At 42.6% G+C, this 23,408-nt stretch overlaps 1 protein-coding gene across 1 annotated transcript in view; it reads right to left on the reverse strand.

Moving 5' to 3' along the window:
• LOC136884860 (uncharacterized) overlaps positions 1-23,109 on the reverse strand; it is a 157,938-nt gene extending 134,829 nt beyond the window's left edge. Inside the window, exon 1 of the mRNA XM_067157151.2 lies at positions 23,070-23,109. The gene's annotated coding sequence lies outside the window, so the exon portion shown is untranslated. The remainder of the gene's footprint in view (positions 1-23,069) is intronic.
• Between the last annotated feature and the right edge of the window lie 299 nt (positions 23,110-23,408).

The raw sequence follows: 23,408 nt of genomic DNA on the forward strand, positions 1-23,408 counted from the left end.
CGCGATTAAAATCCCTCACCCGGCTGGGAATCGAATGCGGTACCATCTGAACGGAAAGGCAGTACGCTGACCATTCACTCAAGGAGTCGGATGTTTTTATTATTATAGAATAATATTGAATACAGAATCTAAAATAAAAATAATAAAACGTTTTATCAAAGAATGTCACGCTGAGATATTGATAAAAGTCCACATTAATTTAAACGCTAAAGTCACGTACCTTCAGGAGGTTTTTATTAAAAATAAGATTTGTAATTAATGAAGACGTTATGAGGGAAGAGGAGGAGTATTTGCTTTATACTGGGAGGTAAACAATTTTGATACATTATTTAAATATGGAGTTAAATTCTCATTCTACAGAAGGCAAACGTGGGTGTGCTAACAAACATGTGCTATTTCCTTGTTGCACAGGTGAGTTCATAATACATAACATACCATACGTACCACTGACTACTTGTGTGGTTTTCGGAGATGTCGAGGTTCCCTCGGAGGTTCTTTAACGGCCGATACGAGGCAGACGTATTTGAGCACCTTCTACCGTCTGAGCTATCCAACACATCAAGTGGCTTTTCTCTTCCTTTCTTAATCCGTTTACCTTCAGGGTTGGTGTTTCCCCGAACTCAGCGAGGGATCTCACCTCTGCCGCCCTAGATTGTGAGACTTTGGGTCGGGTGGATACAACTGTGGAGGAGGAACAGTACTGCTATGCTGAGCAGGGACCTTGTGGGGGGGGGATGGGGAGATTGGAAGGGATCGATAAGGAAGAGAGAAGGAAACGACCGTGGTCCTAAGTTAGGTAGCATCCCGGCATTTGGCAGGAGGAGAAGTGGGGAACCACGGAAAACCACTTCGAGGATCGCAGAGGTGGGAATCGAACCCGCCTCTATTCAATTCCCTCCCGAAGGCGAGTGGGCCCCGTTCCGGCCCTCGTACCAAGTTTCAAGTTTCGAACTCGGCCCTCAGGGAGTGACAGTTGATTACACTAAAGTGGCTTTTATTAAACACAATTTCGTTGGTGTCGGTTTTGAACTATGGATGTGTTAAAGATGTGTTCAAAATGCTATTCGTTGATGTTCGCGCAACTTTGTCCTCTTCTCAGCTTCGGGTTTTGCTTCCTTCGGAACATTGCTAGTTTGTTCAGTTAATTGTGTCTTATTAAGTTTCGTACCATCGCTTCAGAATCTCCCAGTATATTGAAGTGTAACTTGCAAGTCTAATACTATTATAAACGATAATATGATCGCCAAAAGTACTTAAAGAAAGCAGATAGACAATAACTTTGTACATTGTTTTATTATCTAACACTACCATTAATGTATTTAAATTTGTGTCTTGTATAAATGAGACTGTGTCATATCTGGAAGATAATTAAAAATTAACACATTTCTACTGAGCCTATGTTATTTGTTGATTTTTAGTGTGGTTTTCATATCCATTTCATGCCCAAATTACTGTGTTTAAAATGTGTTCCTTAGAGAAAAATCACTAAGTTTGTATCTTGAACTTGAAATATTCAGTATATTTTGGACTTTCTTACGATGTGACGCCATGCGATCCTGTAGACCAGGAATGTAACCTCCTATCCATTAAACAACCTGGCTGCGATCAAGAAAGCTAGAACAAACATTACAAAACAGAAAGTATGGAGTCCAGAACGATTAACATGTCCTCTAGCTATTTCATATTGTTGAGCGTCATGGAGCTGTCAGCTCACATTCTGGAGACGGTGTTTTAGAACCGTACTGTTGGCAGCTCCGTGGTTTCCCATTTTCACACCAGGCAAGTGCTGGGACGTAAGGCCATGGTCGCTTCCTTCGTACTCCTGGTCCTTTCCTAACCAACAGTCCCATAAGCGACGTAAAGCAAATTTAAGTAATTAAAAGCCATATAGTAGCAGAAGTTCTCAGCAGTTGAAATGGCGGTCTCTGACTGGTGTGATGAGCGGATGTTGCGATGGTCGGCGGGAGTCTGCGCGAGGATCTTTTAAAATTGTAGCCATCAGCGACAAGGTGGAGGGAAAAACAGCTCCGCTAGCATGGTCACGTCAGAAGAAGAGATATCTGGTTCCATGGCTAAATGGTTACCCTGCTGGCCTTTGGTCACAGGGGTCCCGGGTTCGATTTCCGGCAGGGTCGGGAATTTTAACCATAATTGGTTATTTCCCCTGGCACGGGGACTGGGTGTATTTGTCGTCTTCATCATCACGACGCGCAGGTCGCCTACGGGAGTCAAATAGAAAGACCTGCACCTGGCGAGCCGAACCCGTCCTGGGATATCCCGGCACTAAAAAAGACATACGATTATAGGATTATCCTTTCAGTCCACAGAATGTTCACTTGGTGCTGCCACGCCCCTACCACCATTATGTCCCTGATGTAAGACATTCAGAAATATCGTGATGCAGGTAGGTTATTGCAGAAAAACTGTTTGGTTCCACTTCCTATCATGTAATGTGTCCTTTCATCCTGACTTTAAAACGTCGCCATGTCTGACCGACTTAAACGGAGTTTAAAGTACTTTTGTCCTTTGTTTTCGATAATTTCGACAAATTTTAATTATTTCGTGATAAATACTACATCTAAATCTTTTAGTCCGACTCGTTGCCTGAATGGTCAGCGTACTGGCATTCAGAGGTCCCGGGTTCGATTCCCGACTGGGTCGAGGATTTTAATCGCTTCTAATTAATTCTTCTGGCTCGGGGACTGGGTGTATATGTCCGTCCCAACACTCTCCTTATCATATTCAGACAACACACTACACCACACTAGCAACGACCACAGAAAAAAGCAATAGTGATTCCACCCCTCCGTATAGGGTTGCGTCAGGAAGGGCATCCGGCCGTAAAACAGGGCCAAATCCCCATGTGCGACACAGTTCGCACCAGCGATCCCACATGTGTGGGGAAAAGCGGCAAGAAAAAAAGAAGACAACATCTAAATCTTTTAATAATGAGCAAATGCCACAACAACTTTGCTACAGTCAATAAATATTATTATTATTATTATTATTATTATTATTATTATTATTATTATTATTATTATTATTATTATTATTATTATTATTATTATTAATTAGTCAGTTTACCGTCCAGGGGTTGGTTTCTCCCCCGGACTCGGTGAGGGATCCTACCTCTGCTGCCTCAAGGGCAGTGTCCTGGAGCGTGAAACATTTTGGTCGAAGATACAACTGGAGAGGAGGACTAGGACCTCGCCCGGGTGGCCTCACTTGCTATGCTGAACAGGGGCCTTGTAGAGGATGGAGAGATTGCAACGGATAGACAAGGAAGAAGGGAGCAAGCGGCTGCGGCCTTAAGTTAGGTACCATCCCGGCATTTGTTTGAAGAAGAAGCGGGAAACCACCGAAAACCACTTCGAGGATGACTGGCGCGTGAATCGAACCCCCTCTACTCAGTTGACCTCCCGAGGCTGAGTGGACTTCGTTCCAGTCCTCGTGCCGCTATTCAAATTTCGTGGCAGAGCCGGGAATTGATCGCGGGCGTCCGGGACTTGCAGCTAATGACACTACACCACAGAGACGGGCATTTTGGTAACCACTCCGTCCTCAAGGGAGTCCGACTCCTTCGCTGAATGGTCAGCGTTCAGGCTTCGGTTCAGAGGGCCCCGGCTTCGATTCCCGTCCGGGTAGAGGATTTTGTACTGACGATGATGATTGTTTTTAAAAGGTTTTTGGCCCCTGGGGGATTTTAATTGTGTGTGCTTAATTTTTCTGGCTCGGTGACTGGGTGTTCATGTTTGTTCCAACACTTTGCTCTTCATATGCAAACAACAAGCAAACCGGGCGAGTTGGCCGTGCTCGTAGAGGCGCGCGGCTGTGAGCTTGCATCCGGGAGATAGTAGGTTCGAATCCCACTATCGGCAGCCCTGAAAATGGTTTTCCGTGGTTTCCCATTTTCACACCAGGCAAATGCTGGGGCTGTACCTTAATTAAGGCCACGGCCACTTCCTTTCAACTCCTAGGCCTTTCCTATCCCATCGTCGCCATAAGACCTATCTGTGTCGGCGCGACGTAAAGCCCCTAGCAAAAAAAAAAAAAAAAAAAAAAAAAAAAAAAAAAAAAAAAAAAAAACAACAAGCAACGCGTGCACTCATCCTGAGATGCTGCAGCTCATCCGGCAGTACCATCCAGCCCTCCTTGCAGTACCAGGAATCGAGGACGGGAGCTAATAGTACTAACCGCTACGCTACTGAGGCGGACCACACATCGCTCCAATTAGGGATGGCGTAATGGACGGGCACCTGCGACTCCGCAGATGCTCGAGCTTATTTCACACTTACCCGGCGAACTCCGACAGCCGGTTGGAATGGATCGCAACAAATCACTAGCCTTTATGATCTTGTACAGGCGTTTGAAGAAAAGAAATAGACTGTTACGGGTTCATCCAGTCGGCCGAGAAGATAAGGAGGGTGCGGCACTCTTCGTACCTTTTGAAGATTTATGAAATGACGGGGACAGGTTTTTGAACTATTTCAGGATAAGCAGGCAATGTTTTGGCAAACTACAGTATAGGCCTATGAAAGAATGAACACAGCGCCGCAACGCATCCTTCAGAGAATGTATCCAGCCTATTCAGATGTTGGCATTCACACTTAGCCGAGAGGAACAGAATTATGCTTCTTTTGTATTTTATATTACTGTCCGCCTCTGCGGTGTAATGGTTAGTGTGATAAGCTGCCATCCACTGAGGCCTGGGTTCGATTCCAAGCTCCGCCACGAAATTTTAAAAGTGAAACGAGGGCTGGAACCGGGTCGACTCACCCTCGTGAAGTCAACTGAATAGAGGCGGTTCGATTCCCACTCAACTGGTTTTCCATGGTTTCCGACTTCTCCTCCAGGCAAATGCCGGGATGGTACCTAACTTAACGCCACGGCCGCTTCCTTCTCTATCCCTTCCCATCTTCCCATCCCCCCACAACTCTCCTGTTCAGATTAGCAGGCGAGACCGCCTGGGCGAGGTACTGGCCCTCCTTCCGAGTTGTATCCCCCGACCAAAAGTCTCATACCCTTCAGGCGGTTGAGGTGGGATCTGTCGCTGAGTCCGAGGGGAAAACCAACCCTGGAGGGTCAGCGCATTAAGAAGAAGAAAAAGAAGAAGATTTATTACTAATTTGACAAGTTTAAATGAGTCCGATGACGAAGCTGTGGGATATATTTGGGGAGCTAGAAACTGTCTCTATAAAGTTTGGTGCCTCTTGCTCATAGTACTGAACATTAAAATGGGTCTGCCATTATTCGTATTTCGATATCAGTTTCCGGTATTAGAACAAATATTACAGAAGAGCGTGAAACCGAGAAACACGACAGTGGAAGACTGCGGACTACTGCTGTGCTGATCAGATGTGACTCGCACGTGTGACTGCGGCCGCTGAGCGAGTGACACCTCTGCCCCGCAGCACGACTTTGACCAGGTGCTAGCAGCGCAGCGCCGATGCGTATTTGTTTTCGGTCCGTGTTTCTAATAAGCAGAATAAAACCTGCAGGCGAAACAATAATCTTGAGTGCTTGTTGTGAATCTTTGATGTTGTAACAGTGAGAATAGTGCAGTGGAAATAATATCTCAAGTGTTAAAAACAGGGTTGTACAACAGCTTGATTTCCAACGTGGGGTTGTGGACTTCAGACTACAAGCTCGTCAAAGGTGAGTAACAGAATTCCATTTCTGTCGAACTTGCACTGCACAGTAGTTTTGTAGACTACTGAGGAGTAATATTCTCTGTTTCCTATAGCTTTGGAAGTGTCTTGTCATTATTTGTAGAATTGCAGTAACTATTTTTGCGAGAAAGTCGTCCTTTATGATTAATACTTCTAGTGCAACGTTGTAGATTATAAATATCAGAATTAATAATCAGTAAACCCTACGTAACGAGTGCAACTAAATTAAACACATGTGCTAGTGTGGAACACTTAAGTGTAATTTAGAGCAAGAAGTAAACATAGACCTCGTATCGTAGATAGAAAAGTAAAGGGGAAGTCTTCTAAACTCCTTTCCCTAAATATTTAGGCATGGCAGGATTAATAATAGATGTGATACAAAGTTTATCGTGATAAGTCATGTTAATGAAACTAGCGTTGTGTGATTTCATCCTGCATACACGCATACAAACTACAGTTCGATGTTGTTTGATACTGGTAATATTTTGATGTTGCTGTAGGTCATTTTCTGTAATGACTAATCTGTGTTGTTGATTCTGTTGTCGTTGCGGTGATTTACAGCATTTGAGGGCGAGCTCACAGTTTTGTATCTGTATTTTGTCGTTTTCATACGAATATGTAACTGACCCTTTTTTCGACTATGTTGTGAAACTTCTGAGTATTAGTTTTCATTACGTAGGGTATCACGCGGAGTGAATGCAAGCTCGACAGATGTGAGACGTCATGGTTATACCCGCCGACGCTGAGATACATTGTAGAGTTCATAATTATTTCTGCTACTCGCATTTCTTCCACGTGTGTATTTAGTTCATTCTGAGAATGATTTATTGAGGGTTAGAGTTTCGGTCACAGTGTAATGTTGTGATATCCAGTGATAGAGGATTACGTTTGGGGAATTTTGGTAATTTCTTTAGATATCTGTGCCTATGGTAAAATAACTCGAGTGAAAATAACAGTAGTAATTAAAACAGCGTGCGACATACAGTATTTCTCTGCGATGGATTTTGTGAATATGATTTCATCCTTAATCATGCATACCATGCGTACAGTTCGATGTTGTTTGATACTGGTAATAATTTGATGTTGCTCTAGGTCATTTTCTGTAATCTGTGTTGTTGATTCTGTTGTCGTTGTGGTGATTTACAGCATTGAAGTATTTAATTTTCGGAGATAGAGAAAATCCCTGCGGGTTTAATTTCGTTTCACTTTGAAGTTAAATGGGATAAGTTAGGCCGAGATCGAAACATATATTTTTGCTTAGGGTGAAGCTGTAATAATGTAAAGGAAGATCATACAACGTATTGTAATATATATTAGGGTTACTTCAACAGAAGGCAAGGAGCCCACAATCGTGAATGTATTCAAAGCGCTTTAATAAATATTGTGATTCACGAAACACAAGTTACTGACGAGGTTTCGTTACTGATTGTGAAATTAAGAACGATTTATCAAGTGCTAATTTGAAAAGGGGAATATTCAATTGAAGTTTGAAGTGAAGCGAGTATAAGACGTTTTGCGAATCAGTAAATAAATTTAAATGGGTAAATGATTCATCATTACTCTTAGAACAAGGGAGAAGAATGTTAATTTTGGACATTATATGGTCTCAGAATGTCTGGTGAAGTTTAGTTCATTTTTTATCAGCTTTCAATTTATCGAGAATTGGAAATTTACACACCTTGATACTGAATTCGTAAAATTTCATCGATTTGTTTATTCCTGTGGCTGGGAGCAAGTCACGTTCCACCCTCGTGGCCTGAATAACGGCCACCCGTGATGGCTGTTATCCTGTTGTATTCATTGTTTAGTTTGATGACATTTAGGCTGCAGATGTGTCAATTTCAAAGTTACGTTTTATACTACCAGAAAGCAGAGTGTTCCGACCTCTATTTGGAGATCTATATCTGATTTTTAATTAATTTTGTCGGAAACACCAAATTTGTCACCAGAGAATGTTTACATCGTAGAACGTGGCGTTCCGAATGGTCATATTTCAGCCTTTCGAATATCTTGACTCCCTCTGCTGCATTTGACGTCCGGAGACTGACACTCTAGCAATGGCCCATAGATCCCTCCCAAATCGCGCAGAAAACTTTAATGATCTACAACGAGATGACCTAGCATTTCCAATACTCCGTTATATATTTTTGTGGCAGGTGATAGTGTAGTACGGTATCCGGCAAAACAACCGACACTTAAGTTATTATTGTTCATTTGCTGTCCACTAGGACGCATGAGGAACTCGGATAGGTCGTAGATATACCTACACTGTCAAATTCAATTTTGTAAGGGGGCGCAAAACAAAATATCCAAAAAGTATGTAAAATATCGAAGTTGTACGAGGATCGCAGACAGCTCGTTACTGTGAGAAACAATAGTCGATACGTCCCACAAGGTTTAGGAAAACAACATTTTAAGCCAAGGCCTAAAATCCACCATTTCGAGATATTTAGAAAGGAAAAAAAAGCACTTTTTCCTTTGCGACAATCAAATGATCATAAATATGTCTCTCGGTCATGGCAATCCATCAGCGGCTGGTGTTTTCAGATGACAACCAGCCATAAGATGTAGAGTGCACGATTGCTGGCTAACACTGTGTCGCCATCCATCCATACTTTATATCACAGCCTGCACGAATTGCTAGGTAACACTGCATGGCCATCCATCCATACTTTACATCACAGCCTGCACGGATTGCTAGTTAACTCTGCCTGGCCATCCATCCATACTTTACATCACAGCCTTCACGATTGCTAGGTAACTCTGCCTGGCCATCCATCCATACTTTATATCACAGCCTGCACGGATTGCTAGGTAACACTGCATGGCCATCCATCCATACTTTACATCACAGCCTGCACGGATTGCTAGGTAACTCTGCCTGGCCATCCATCCATACTTTACATCACAGCCTTCACGATTGCTAGGTAACTCTGCCTGGCCATCCATCCATACTTTATATCACAGCCTGCACGGATTGCTAGGTAACACTGCATGGCCATCCATCCATACTTTACATCACAGCCTGCACGGATTGCTAGTTAACTCTGCGTGGCCATCCATCCATGCTTTACATCACAGCCTTCACGATTGCTAGGTAACTCTGCCTGGCCATCCATCCATACTTTACATCACAGCCTTCACGATTGCTAGGTAACTCTGCCTGGCCATCCATCCATACTTTACATCACAGCCTTCACGATTGCTAGGTAACTCTGCCTGGCCATCCATCCATACTTTACATCACAGCCTTAACGGTTGCTAGGTTACACTTCCATCACACATTTTGTGACGGTAATTTCGTAACGCAAATTTTCATATAACCCTGAGCGATAAGACATAATGTATTTACGTCAAAACTCTCCGTTCTTGGGAAAAATCGAGGAATGGCCAGCCATAACCATGGTATCGCCATTCAACTGTTGCTCTTACTTTGTTAGAGACAGTGCTCACGAAAATGGCGCGGCTAACTTCAACAACTGCTTATTTTGTGGTACCATCCCTCGATGGCCTCAAAAGACGCTTCTTTGAGTTTCCAGGCCTCCTATGATAGCTTACTTTACATCTGGATTTTGCTCTGTGATAGAATCTAGCAGTAGCGGCTGGTGGTATCTGAAACTGGGTGTTGCACCAAAATTTTCAGTGTCACGTTTGTATAGCTTACAGAAATAACAAGAAACTCTATTATCGTTAAGTAATGAACTACTAAAACTGAAACATATCTGGCCGTGTGAGCCACTCAGTCGGGAACAGTTACTTGTGCCTCACTTGAATTGAAAATTTGCTGTCCTCGTTTTTCATTGAAACAAGATGTTGGTAATATTGAAGGAGGTGTGGTATGGCGTGGAAAAGAAATTACCCAGCATAGTGTTGCGTAGCTGTGATAGTGGGTTCGAACACCACTGTCGGAATCCCTGAAGATTTGTACAACGGTTTCCCATTTTTACACCAGGCAAATGCTGTGGCCATGGTCGCTTCCTTCCACTCGTAGCCCTTTCCTATCTCATCCTCGCATTAAGACCTATCTGTGTCGGTGCCACGTATTTATTTCTTTTATTATTATTATTTATTATTTCTTTTGCTGGTACACGGTGATTAGAAGGCATTTGTCTCGCGCATTTCATACAAACGCCGTGCTGAACACACTGAATCAAGTTACGTCCTTATATTGCACAGAGTAGCGCAGTTCTCGAGCAGCACAGCTGTATTAGGTCCAAGTGTCGTCGCAGGAGGCCCAGGCCGCTTACACAAGATCTATCTTCAGCACAGCACGTGACGCCGTACTTATTGTAATACATGTGTAATTATTGAGCGCTGACACCGTGACCTTAATGAAGTTACAACGCCTGGTGTGAGAATTGGAAACCACGGAAAACCATCTTCAGGGCTGCCGATAGAAGGGTTCCCGGGCGAGTTGGCCGTGCGCGTAGAGGCGTGCGGCTGGGAGCTTGCATCCGGGAGATAGTAGGTTCGAATGCCACTATCGGCAGCCCTGAAGATGCTTTTCCGTGGTTTCCCATTTTCACACCAGGCAAATGCTGGGGCTGTACCTTAATTAAGGCCACGGCCGATTCCTTCCAACTCCTAGGCCTTTCCTATCCCATCGTCGCCATAAGACCTATCTGTGTCGGTGCGACGTAAAGCCCCTAGCAAAAAAAAAGAAAAAGAAGGGTTCCAACCTACTATCTCTCGGATAGAAGCTCACAGCTGCGCGACCTTCCAGCTCGTTCGGTAAACAAAAGAAAATAGGGTATTATAAAAATAGCAGCCATGTGGCTACAGAAGTATACAGGTGCAGGGTGGCCAAAATAAAATTGGCTCGAAAAATATGTGTCATACTGACCCTTGTTAATCAACTGTGTATCACAGGAAATACCGCAATGGGTTGCTCTCACATGTCTGCGCATGCTCAATTCGCGAAGGTTCGTCTGAACGCTTTAACGCATGAACAGAGATGCACATCTCTTGCACAAGTTAACGGCGTTGAGATTTCGTCGGGCTTCGTTCCTGGCTGTCCTTTACTCGAGCAGAGTTCCAACTCTTTTCGGAGAGTTACGGTTTATATTCACTACAGAGCGCGTTTCACGCCATTTTGCCATTAAGTTTTACATTGCATTCTTTGTCTTTGTTGATTTTGATAATTTCGAAGTTAAGTATTAGGAACTTTTGCCTGGTTGGCTGTACTATTAAAGTAATGAATTTCGTCTTTGTCCATGGTGCAATTATTATATATAATAAATTCCAACTTGTAAGTTCCACATTTCCACCACTTTAACATCGATTTACTTTAAAATTAGTCGGTAAATGTGTTCTCATTTTTCATAGAAAACGTCTTCAGCCGTGATCTTGTTAAAATGTGCACAAAAACACACAAGTAACCACTCATATTAAAAAAACAACTTGTCCTTGACTAGATGAAAGGTCTTTTTAGATATTTAGACCTTTCATCTCGTCAAGGACAAGATCACGGCTGAAGATATTTTCTGTCAAAAAAAGAAACATATACCGACATATTTTAAGATAAATGAATATTATTTTAACATAAGAAAAGTCGTGAGATTTTACAGTGGTAGAAAGGTGTAACTTCTCAAACTTACAAGTTGGAATTTGTTATATACACCACGGACCAAAATGAAATTCATTACTTGTAATAGTACAGCCAAGCAGGCTGAATGTTAATTGCAGGTTTTGGCAAAACACTTCCAGTCTTAAGCTCCTACACAAACAGCTCCATATAGCACTCGGCAATGAACACGCGCTGTCAACTGTCTGCTGCTCTCACTCACACGTACTCGGGACATGCGCAGAGCAACCCATTGTGCATCGAAATCACGGTTTCCGGAATTTCCTTTGATGCACTCTTGTTTATTAACAACGGTCACTTCCGCGTTAGTCTTTGCGGACCGATATTATTTTGCCCACCCTGTATTTCCACCGCAGCACTGCGTGGCCAAATTTCCTGTGAAACTGCATACCCATATTACGCGTCAGTTATATGTTCTTACAGCAACCTGTCTTCAGTTTTCTTCAGAAATGTAGTGACCAATCTGTGGCACTTGATGGTACAAGGCTTGATGATGCCCTACACAAGACGAAATAGAGAATGCCGTGCGAAATAGCGGGCCCTGCAGTATCGCGGGAGAAACTCGAAGAGGGAAAAGACTGTAAATACAAATTCAGTGTTTTATTTTGGCGCAGTAACGATAAACAAATGGTTGCGAGTATTGAGCTGCATGGTCAAGGTAAGACCATTACTCTTCTTCCTCCCTCTTGTTTACTTTCTCTTCTCTCTACAAGAGTGCTACTACCTTTCACTTCAGATGTTGCCTCCTATCCAATTCCTTTCCCCTCCGTATTTCCAGCTAACATCATCACTAAGAATCACTTTGCGTTTCTTAGCACCCACACCCAGACACTCCCATGGGGTGTATCGGGACACTTCCGGCACTACAAGCCATACACTAAAAAGTAAAACTACAAAAGCGGGTCATTCAAGTAGCAGTAGTAGTATTTTGATTAATGGCAGATTGTGTTGAATCTCTGTCTTAGAGCTTTGAACAGCTTACAGCTGGCTTTACGTCGCACAGTGACGTCGCGATAGGAAAGGCCTAGGAGTTGGAAGAAAGCGGCAGTGGCCTTAATTAAGGTACAGCCCCAGCATTTGCCTGGTGTGAAAATTGGAAGCAACAGAAATCCATCTTCAGGGCTGCCGACAGTGGGGTTCGAAACCACTATCTCCCCAATGCAAGCTGATAGCTGCGCGATCCTTAGCGCGCAATCGACTCGATCGGTATTTTCAAGATTAAAGTGATATCAGTAAGGATTTGATATGTGGTCGGGAATGCATAATTGGAACAAGTGAATTATTTCTAGTTCAATCAATCAATCAATCACTACTGATCTGCATTTAGGGCAGTCGCCCAGGTGGCAGATTCCCTATCTGTTGCTTTCCTAGCCTTTTCCTAAATGATTTCAAAGAAATTCTTTATGTTTATTAATAATAGTAATAAAACTTACAGGTACGACAGCTTAAACCTGGCACCATTCTGAAGGCCTGCAACATCGTCAGAACATTCCTGTCCCGTCCCAGCATTTGCATGGAAGTTAAAAAGAGAAACCAGAGCAAGCCATTCTCAGGAGAAGGGCGGGTCTCCAGAACGCAGAGCTTGGTTTCATGGTCAGAATGGAGTTTAATAAATGAAACTTAATCAAGGTACAGTAAAGCTAATTCTGTGAGTTCGCAGTTGGCTTCGACGGCTCCCGGACGAAACATCGATTGAGAAACTTTGCTGTACGGAAAAGAACGCTCGGTGGACTCGCGGATATCTTATTCATAAGTTGGATAGAACAGATGGGAAAAGAGCGAGGCTGGCAACAAGGAGAAGAGGATTGTCTCAGTGAGGAGATAGAGGCTAGTTTAGCAATGTATAAACCGGTCTTGCGAGGCGAATCGAGGAGGATAGGTCACCTAGGAGGGTGAGACTAAGACGATGAGGTTTAGTCTCAGTTGTCACCACTGATCTGCATTTAGCGCAGATTCCCTATCTGTCGTTTACCTAGTATTTTCTTAAATAGGGCCTGAATACAAACAATTTGGAAATTTATTGAACAAATGCTGGGCCTGTACCTTAATTAACGCCACGGCCGCTTCCTCCCCATTTGGTAACTTAGGTCTGTTCCAATCCCTAACTCCCCTTCCCATAAACGAATATTTGCCCCAGTTCGTCCTCTTGAATTCCAATGTTATCTTCATATTGTGATCTTTCCTACTTTTAAAAACGCCACTCAGACTTATTCGTCTACTAATGTCATTCCACGCCTTCTTTCCACTGACAGCTCGGAACATACCACTTAGTCGAGCAGCTCGTCTTCTTTCTTGCAAGTCTTCCCGGCCCAAACTTTGTAACATTTCGTAACGCTATTCTTTTGTCGGAAATTACCCTGAACAAATCGAGCTGCTTTTGTTTGGATATTTTCCATTTCTTGAATCAACTAATCCTGGTGAGGGTCCTATACACTGGAACCATACTTTAATTGAGGTCTTACCAAAGACTTACATGCCCTCTCCTTTACATCCTTACTACAATAACTAAAAAAAACTCATAACCATGTGCAGAGATCTGTATCCTTTATTTACAATCCCATTTATGTGATTACCTAAGTGAAGGTTTTTCCTTATATTAACACCCAGGTACTTACAGTGATCCCCATAAGCAACTTTCACCCCATCAGCGCAGTAATTAAAACTGAGAGGACTTTTCCTCTTTGTGAAACTCACAACCTGACTTTTAACTCCGTTTATCATCATCATCATCATCATCATCATCATCATCATCATCCCATTGCCTGCTGTCCATCTCACAACAGTGACCAGGTCGTTTTGCAGTTGCTCACCTCTTGGAACTCATTTATTACTCTACACAGAATAACATCATCGGCAAAAAGCGTTACCTTTAATCAGTTATATATAAAGGTCCAATAATACTGCCTTGAGAAATTCCGTGCTTCACCTACTTTAATTCTGTGAGTTCTATTTTCTAGATATTTCCCTTTCCTCTCTCTTTTGTCTAATCCAATTGTACTCATTTTTGCCAGTAGTCTCCCACAATCTACCCTATAAAATGCCTTAGACAGGTCAATCGCGACACAGTCCATTTGACCTCCCGAATCTAAAATATTGTAGCTAGAATACGTGAAGGCTTGTACAATGTAGGGAACGGGGTGTGTAGAACAGTCAACAATGCAACTGCTTAGTAAATACTTCATTATTAGGTAACCATGAGGTTACCGGTAACATTCATGGCTGTGTGCTGATAACATATTACCGGAAGATACGTTTGTGACGTAGATAAAGAATTGTGAAAAACAAGAAGGAAATTTGAGAAAGTCTCAAAGCAGGTGTATATTTATATGAACAATCTGTCCTAAATGGAAGATAATTGTTTTAGAATAAATCATTTGTAAAATTCGGTGACGCTTAATAAATATTATTATTATTAAAACAGAAATATACCGGGCGATTTGGCCGTGCGGTTAGGGGCGGGCAGCTGTGAGCTTGCATCCGGGAGATTCTGGGTTCGAGCCCCACTGTCGACAGCCCTGAAGATGGTTTTCCGCGGTTTACCATTTTCCAACCAGGCAAATACTGGGGCTGTACCTTAATGAAGGGCACGCCCGATTCCTTCCCAGTCTTAGGCCTTTCCTATCTCATCGTCCCATAAGAGCTATCTGTGACGTAAAGCAAGTTGTAAGAACAACATATGTAGGGTGTGATTGGTGGTGCCATCGTGTGGGAAATTCTAAGGTCACGTCTGTGTTGCGGGTTAGATCGACTGTGCTTTATTTTTGAAAACTTTATAGATTAAAACACTGTTTCAAGTCGTTTTGATCTAAGGCGAGTGATTGCGTCCCACGGTGCATAACTGAATGTATTCACATGTATGTGTCTCATTTCGTGCACACGAGATGGCGGGTCAGGTATGAGGTGAGATGAATCTGTCGTGCCGGGTTGTTATGATCGGATGCCCTTCCTGACGTCAACCTCATCAGAGGAATTAATGAAATGGAATGAACGACGTGGTATTTGAGAGTAGGAAGGGAAAAAGTGAAACCCAGTGCCAGCACGTAGCCTACTCCTGTCTAATAGCACCTGCTCGAGTCTTAACGTCCTCATCCGACGGATGAATCACCATCAACAGCGTCATATGACCTCACTCCATATGAGCACTGTGGAGTGATTTATAATTTAATCCAGGCTTTTGGCTCGCAATCTAGTGATTAGAAATTGTATACCGCCACCTCTCCTACCCTGCTGGCTAACATTCTGATGATGATTTTTTTTTCGAAGAACGGGACTAGAACCGACTAAGCTCGGTGTCAGACCGATTAGACTTAAACACTTTAAAGATCATGGCCACCAGGCGGGCTGCATGATTATTATTATTATTATTATTATTATTATTATTATTATTATTATTATTTCGTTATGCCCATTCATAGAGTGCGTTGGAACTTCTTCATTGGCTTGATGACTTTCGCCTTCATGAACTCACTGTGTTATCCCACTGCTAGTTTTGACCACATATGTGTGTTTACTTACTGATGACTTGCCCGATGTTTCCTCCGGTCAATTTATTACATTCAATAACCTTTCTGGGAGTCTATTATTATCCGTCCTGAAATACTTCAGACGTCTTCTCCGTACAGTATTGATGTAACTATAGAGGTCTGCAGTTCGCCTTTTGATCCAAATTCCATTTTCTTGTATGGGGCCAAACATTTTTCTAAGCATTTTTATTTTTTTATTTTCCTTCCAAAGTTAATGTTTCTGATGCATACAGAGCTTCCTGTAGAACAACTGTTTTAATGTTTCAAATTAACATTACGTGACGTTACTCGTTTATTGTGGTGATCTCATGCTAGTCTAAGTGCCCTGTCTGTATTGGCCAAACTATCTGATCCCGAAGGAAGAATTATTTCTTCAAGGTAGTTAAAATAAGATACCACTAAAATTGTCCCATATGCCGTTTCAGTTTGATCTTTCTTGCACTTTTGCTGAAATTTCTGCATCTGGTTGGTTTTCTCGAATGATATCTGAAGGCCTGCCTGTGATGCTATTCTGTGTAATTCTTCTTAGTGATGATAGCTAGGTCATGTGCGAAAGCCAAGCATTTTACTTTAATGTTGTTCCCACCATCCCCTTTTCCCGCTCTCTGATAACTTTATCTAATACCAAGTTAAACAGAAGAGGAGAGAGTCCATCTCCCCGACGAACACTTGTGTGTACTTCAAAAGCGTCAGAAATTTCCCCCCAAAATGTCACCGTAGATGTTGTGTTCTTGAGGGTCTGGCGTATCAGTTCTCTGGTCTTCTTATCCATTGGGCGTTCTTTTAGCGTGTCGAACAAGGTCTGTTTGTCCACAGAGTCATACGCCTTCTTCAGGTCCATGAAGGTGATTATCGTGTTGTTGTTTCTGCGCATCTTTAGAATCATTTTCAGATTCCATATCTGTTCAGCACACGAACGTTCCTTTTCCAAAACCCGCTTGATATTCCCCTGTCAAATGATCTGTTTGTTTTTCTAGTCGGTTTAGGAGGACTTTAGACAGAACTTTATAAGCAACGGGTAGTAGGGATAGACCTCTCTAATTATTCGGATCTCTTTTGTTACCTTTATTGATGCAAAGGATTAATCAACGCGTACTTCCAGTCCTTCAGGATCGCTTCCGTTTTCCATATTTCCTCCAAGTTTCAACATCTCTGAGATAATGCCTTCTTCTCCCGGTACTTTGTTATTTTTAAGACATCGAATGATCTCTGCTGTTACTTCCAGTGTCGGTGGATGTGAATCTCGGTTTGGCGTGGGTTTTTCAAAGTTCAATTTCTCCTTTGTTGGGTCACAATTGAGTATGTCTTGAAAGTAATTTGCCAGGATCTTGCAGTTTTCCTTGGTGTTTGTCCCTAGCGTGCCATCTGATCTACGGATACATACGCTTGGAGGCTGATAACTGGATAGGCTCACACGGGATGTCTTGTAGAAATTCCTACAGTTGTTTTTGATAAAATCCTATGAGTTTGTTCTGCGCTTTTCCCTGCGAATTATCTTCACTGTCAGTTTCTCAGTTTTAGTGAATGGCTTCTATCGTTCAGCCGTCTGGTGTCCGTTCCATTTTTTCCAGGCTTTGATTCTGTCTTCAGTTGCTTTATCAAAGGTTGTATTCCACCATCTGTGTTTTCGTTTCCTCTGGGGCTGTCCTAACTTCTGTGCTGATATTAGAATTGTATATCGCAAGTCAGGCCAATCCTTGGGATCTTGCCCTTAAGAAATGCATTTGAGTTTCGTTTAATGTATTCAGGATCCACGCTTGGTAATCTATGAAATCTGGGCTTGGAGCTATTAGGTTGGAATTTCATTTTGACTTGGGTTAGGTAGTAACCAAAATCAATCACTCCCTTTCGTACTCTAACATTTTGGATTTCACACATGTTCTGTTTGGAGACTGCTGCATGGTCAGTCTGGAATTCCCCTAATAAGAGATTTGGCGATTTCCATGTTTCCTTCTTGTGTGGAGGCCTGGAGAAATATGTAGACATGAGTCACAAATTAAATGATTTACAGCAATCTATTAGGTGCTCACCATTCTTATTTGTCCTCCGATGTGCTGGGTGATGGCCTACAATCCATCTGTACCTTCTTTCTCCACCAATCAGTGCATTAAAATCACGTAGTAAGATCTTCACGTGATGTTTAGGGATGCTGCTGATGGTTTCCTCAAAGAGTTCCCGGAAGTCTTCAACTTTCTGAGGATTTTTCTTATTGTCACTGTTTATGGGTCCATGAGCATTATTATTATTATTATTATTATTATTATTATTATTATTATTATTATTATTATTATTATAGTAGAGTCCGGGAAAAGAACGCGATGGCACAGAGCTCAAGCTGCTTCGCCTCCACCGAGACGGACCGGGTTCGATTCCTGATTAATGCATTTGAGATTTTCGAGCTGAACTGTCACGTCTGGTGGTTGGGATTTTGCGTACGTAAGTAATGCTGTAGATCCCGTGGGTTATAATGAGCAGATTAACAGCTTCCTTCCTTCCTTCCACACAGAATACCTAATGAACTGAGGGACTGCCGAGTTACCAAAGTGACGAGTTCTACCGATTCTTTCAGGATGTATTTTTATTTCCACATTCACATTGTGTTGTTTCCATGATAAGTTTAACTCAAAGAAATTCGTGCAGGTTCTGCTTCTCATTCATCTTTGACAACCTGCCCTCGCCATACAGTGTTATGGCAGCAATAGACAGATAAGCGGTGCGTGATGACTCCTGTGCTACTTTCAAAACATATCCTCCGGGGCAGATATAATGTGTCCATACAAGTCACTTTTTACGATCTGTGCGTGGCGTAGGTTGGATTTTGTGTTAAATGTGCAAACAATGGGCCCATGAGCAATGTGCTGGAGTGGATGATGTTGACGATGAGTTCGTTTGTGGTAGGCCTAACAGAAAATGATTCAGACTAACCCGTAAGAAGTTAAAGTGTAAAGTTTTATTATTTTCTGTGTTCTTGAAAATAATGATTTAACATTTTATTTTTGCACTTTGTGATAAATAATGGATAAACCAATTTTTGAATTATTTCATTTCGTATATAATTTTATGTTCCTCTGCTATTCCCAGATAATTAATACATTGTTCCAAACACATAGTCGTCGTATGTACGCATGGCAAAGAGGATAAATTGTTCTAGTAAATCTGAAGGCAAGTACAAAGATATTGAACTATCTAAGAAAAAGATGGTTCTTATTAGCCCGGACCTCGGGGAAAAATGATCCTTTGAACTAACTTTGTATATGGGTATATTCTGTGTTGTATTTACGTTAATTTTTTAAAAATCTAAATAGGTCAACATATGTATGATTGTCTTTAACGTTCCGTGATGTTCAAGCATTACTGTATATCATCTTGCCCTGGTCTCCCACATAAATACAGGTCTGCACGCTATTACCTACGTCTTGTCGATTCAGACAGATCGTATCAACATGTGGACTGCTTAACGTACGTGTTCTAGCAAGACGAAAGGTCTCATGATTGGAGCGAGGGAAACAATTCCCATTTTTGCCACCAGTTTTTGGAAACAGGTGTCTCTGCCAGTTACAACGTTAGGAGAGATTGCCATCATAACCTTAAGGGGTTCATTAATAATTCTAAGAAATCATTGTTACAATTAGGCTACTACCTAAATTTATCAAGTACTGTGTACCTATTTCTTCTAAAAATGAATGTAAAAGTATACTTTATCGAAAAGCAGACTCTGGCTGAGAGGAAGACGTATTTCATAAAATAAAATTTGTTCATATAACTTGGGTACCTTTTTCCTCTGATGTTACGACAAACAATTAGATCAAACCTATAACTTGTAATCTAAGACTAATGGTACAATGCGTAAAGCAGACTTATTGTTGATAAGCGTTTGCTTTCGACTTGGTGATTGTTTTAATTTCTTCAATATTGTTTACCCATTATTTCAGTTCTTTTTAATTTGTGCTTCGTTTACTTTCATTTTGCTTCACAGCTCATTTCAATTTGATCGGGCGCGTACTTCCTAAATAACTTCGAATATTTCAAGTTTTGAGAAAACTCAGGTTACAGATTCATTTACAATTCACATAGCCTTCCAGAACATTTCAGTGCCATATTTATCACCGAATGGTCAGCGTTGAGGCCTTCGGCTCAGAGGGTCCGGGATTCGATTCCCGGCTGGGTCGGGGATTTTAATTGCTTCTGATTAATTCTTCTGGGTGTTTGTGTTTGTCCCAACACTTTCCTCTTCACATTCACACAACACACTACACTACCAACCACCACAGAAACACGCAATAGTGATCACATCCCTGCATATAGGGTTAGCCGTAAAACAGGGCCGAATCCAGATTCGTGACACAGTTCGCACACGCGACCCCACAGATGTGGGAAAAGCGGTAGAAATAGGAGAAGAAGATTCATCATCTTCCGCTTATTTTCTACATTATTCTTGTCTTTTTTGTCCTCGCTTCTTTGGTGCTTGATTCAGCTGCTTCATTTTCATAATACGGTACCGGATGTCCACTGTGGCAGAGCACTGATCGCAGGAGCCTGACATTTCCCAGATATGCGAACTAAACAATGCACTCGCGAATTATGCAATAAAAGTAGTAGTTGTAAGTCTTGCCCCCAGGCGCTGCAAGCAGGTCGAATGTTCTTCCGGTGGAATTGCGTTGTGTCAGTCCCTAGGTTGTTGCGTTCAGCTCTGGTGTGGTTTTACAAGCTCCCTTGAGGAGATGACCCCTCATGGGCCTGTTTGCTGTACACTGACATCTCCTTATGCAATACGTGATTCCAGTACCGCGCCGTTATAGAGAAACACCTCAAGTCGCTCGCCAGGTGAGGGAAACCTTCAGTAACGACCGCATTATCTCTGGGCATTTTCCAGATGTGTGACCATCAATATCCCCCATCCTAAATGTGTGTATGGTGTGGGGGTATCAGTGACATGTCCGGTCGCTCTCTGATCTAAAGGCTAGCATCTTACTTACGAGTAAGTCGATACCAGCAATCTAAATAGTCACCTTCCAATGTTTGGAAAGGGAAGGGGGACTCTGTTATTCCCATTGGTGCGAGGCTTGCTTAGAGCATTCTGACCATGCTCGGTGAAAATTCTGTGAAGCAGGAAGCTGCCCTACTTGCACAGTTCCATTGATAATCTCTCCTCTAACGGGTTAGGGGCCACCGGTGAATTGTATAGTGCTAGCCGCCTGAGCACAAGGAGGGCCATGACTCAGAATATGTCCAAGATGCCCACTCCCATTCCGTAGCAACTGGTATCACGACTGTCAGGACCACTTACTAGGCCACTCAACCGTTGCCCATAGTTCACGAACTAGGACGTGACAACAGTAGCCCACACCACGACTCAGTTTCTAATGATATAAAGATGGAAGTGGATGGATATTGTTATTTGGGTAGCGGAATAACTAGTGCTAGCAGAAGCAAGGAGACTAGCACAAACAAGGAAGGCCATTCATAAGAAAAGAAATTTGCTCACTTCGAACACTGATATTGGAATCAGAAACATGTTTTTGAAGACTTTGCTCTGGAGCGTGGCAATGCATGGAAGTGAAACATGGACGATAACTAGGGCAGAAAGAAAGAGAGTAGAAGCTTTTTAAATGTGGTGTTGCAGAAGAATGGAAGGTAAGATGGATAGATCGAATAACGAATGTTTTTTTTTTTTTGGCTTTACGTCGCACCGACACAGCTAGGTCTTAGGGCGACGATGGGATAGGAAAGGCCTAGGAATTGGAAGGAAGCGGCCGTGGCCTTAATTAAGGTACAGCCCCGGCATTTGCCTGGTGTCAAAATGGGAAACCACGGAAAACCATCTTCAGGGCTGCCGACAGTGGGGCTCGAACCCACCCACCATCTCCCGATTACTGGACACTGGCCGCACTTAAGCGACTGCAGCTATCGAGCTCGGTGAATAACGAATGCAGAGATACTGAATCGAATTGGCGAGAGGAAAATGATTTGGCGGAATTTCACCAGAAGGTGGTGGTGGTGGTGATTATTGTTTTAAGAGGAAGTACAACTAGGCAACCATCCTCTATATAACACTAATCAGAGAGGAAAATGGAAGGGACCGACACTTCGAAAAATGAAGATATCGGCCAAAGGAAGACAAGGGCCACGAAGGGCATGAAAATGAAAGACTCCCTAGCCCTCGCAAACCTAATAGCGTCGGGGTCGGAAAAGAACAAGAGTTGACCAAGGGAGGTCGGATAGGATAGATGAAAGTGAGGAGCCTGGCACGAGTAAGTGGAAGAAATCCCAGGACTCAGCTGTGGGCCCCGTGGTTGCCAACCCACGCTCCGAAGTTCAGAGCCCTTGGGGCCCCTTTTAGTCGCCTCTTACGACAGGCAGGGGATAGCGTGGGTGTTATTCTACCGCCCCCACCCACAGGGGGTTTCACCAGAAGAAGAGAGAAAATTATAGAACACATCTAAAGACACCCAGGACTTGATCAATTGGCTTTTGAGGGAAGTGTAAGCGGTAAAAACGGCAGGAGTAGACCAAGGTATGAATATTACAAGGAGACTAAACTAGCGTCGGATTGAGAGCAGCATCAAACCAGTCTATGCACTGAAAAAAAATAAAAAATAAAAATAAAAACCCACTAACAACAATAACAAGAAGATGCACGGAACTAAACGAGGCCACGCACCTGGTTACAAATAGAGGACTGTGGAGGAGTTAAATCAATTCACAGAGGCTTGCAGACTGAACGCTGAATGGCACAACAATCTATAATAGAGATGAATGTATGTAGATTTTGTGAATGAAATTTACGAACTTTGTTAGAATTAACACAGATTTCAAAATATGTGAATAACAAGTGATTACAAGACTATAGAAAACTCGTACAGAGGAAAATAGATACATCAAGGGATTGAAAAACACCGAAAGTACATCTGCAAACCGCATGAGCCATATACGAGTGCTTCACAAACTTGAGGCCGCTGCGTTGAACTTTTGCAAAAACAAACGACAAAAAAACGGTGTGAACATTTTATTTTGTTTAATGTTTCTAATTAGAATACACGATAAATATCTCCATCTGCTGCACCCAGTTCAGCCTACCTCGTTCCTTCAAACATTCGTTTCCACTGTAGACCTGTGTTACTTATTTTTTACTAGTTTGCTGATAGTCTGTGATCTCCTATACGAACTATACATACGCCTGCGGTGCGGTCTTCGTTCTTGTTGACGGCGAAAGAGATTTAGCGACTGTTGTTATGACCAGCTCTCAAGGTTGAAAGCACGTAAGATAAGCAGGTAGTGAAAGTGGCCACTCACCGTGAAGTTAGTTCTAGCTGAAGATTCTACTCCACACCAACGCAAGACACGGCGCACACTGACAGCAGGGCTTCCTTCTCTTCGGCTTCACTTTTACCAGTACCCCTCCCACCAAACCACTCTCCAAGAATACCTACATAGCCGTGCGTGGAAGATCTTCAACAATATGACAGCTTTCTGGACACTACAACCCTAGCATTGTAAGGTGAAATGTCTGTGCACACCCAACCAGAAAACGGAACAGATTCCCTAGCTTAACATTGGTTTTGTTATTTATTTAGTGCCGTGTAGCTGCGAAATAGCATTCGGGAGGTGAGAGTTCGAATCCCACCATCGGCA

This window comes from Anabrus simplex, chromosome 13, assembly GCF_040414725.1.
Source record: "Anabrus simplex isolate iqAnaSimp1 chromosome 13, ASM4041472v1, whole genome shotgun sequence".
NCBI classification, from domain to species: domain Eukaryota; kingdom Metazoa; phylum Arthropoda; class Insecta; order Orthoptera; family Tettigoniidae; genus Anabrus; species Anabrus simplex.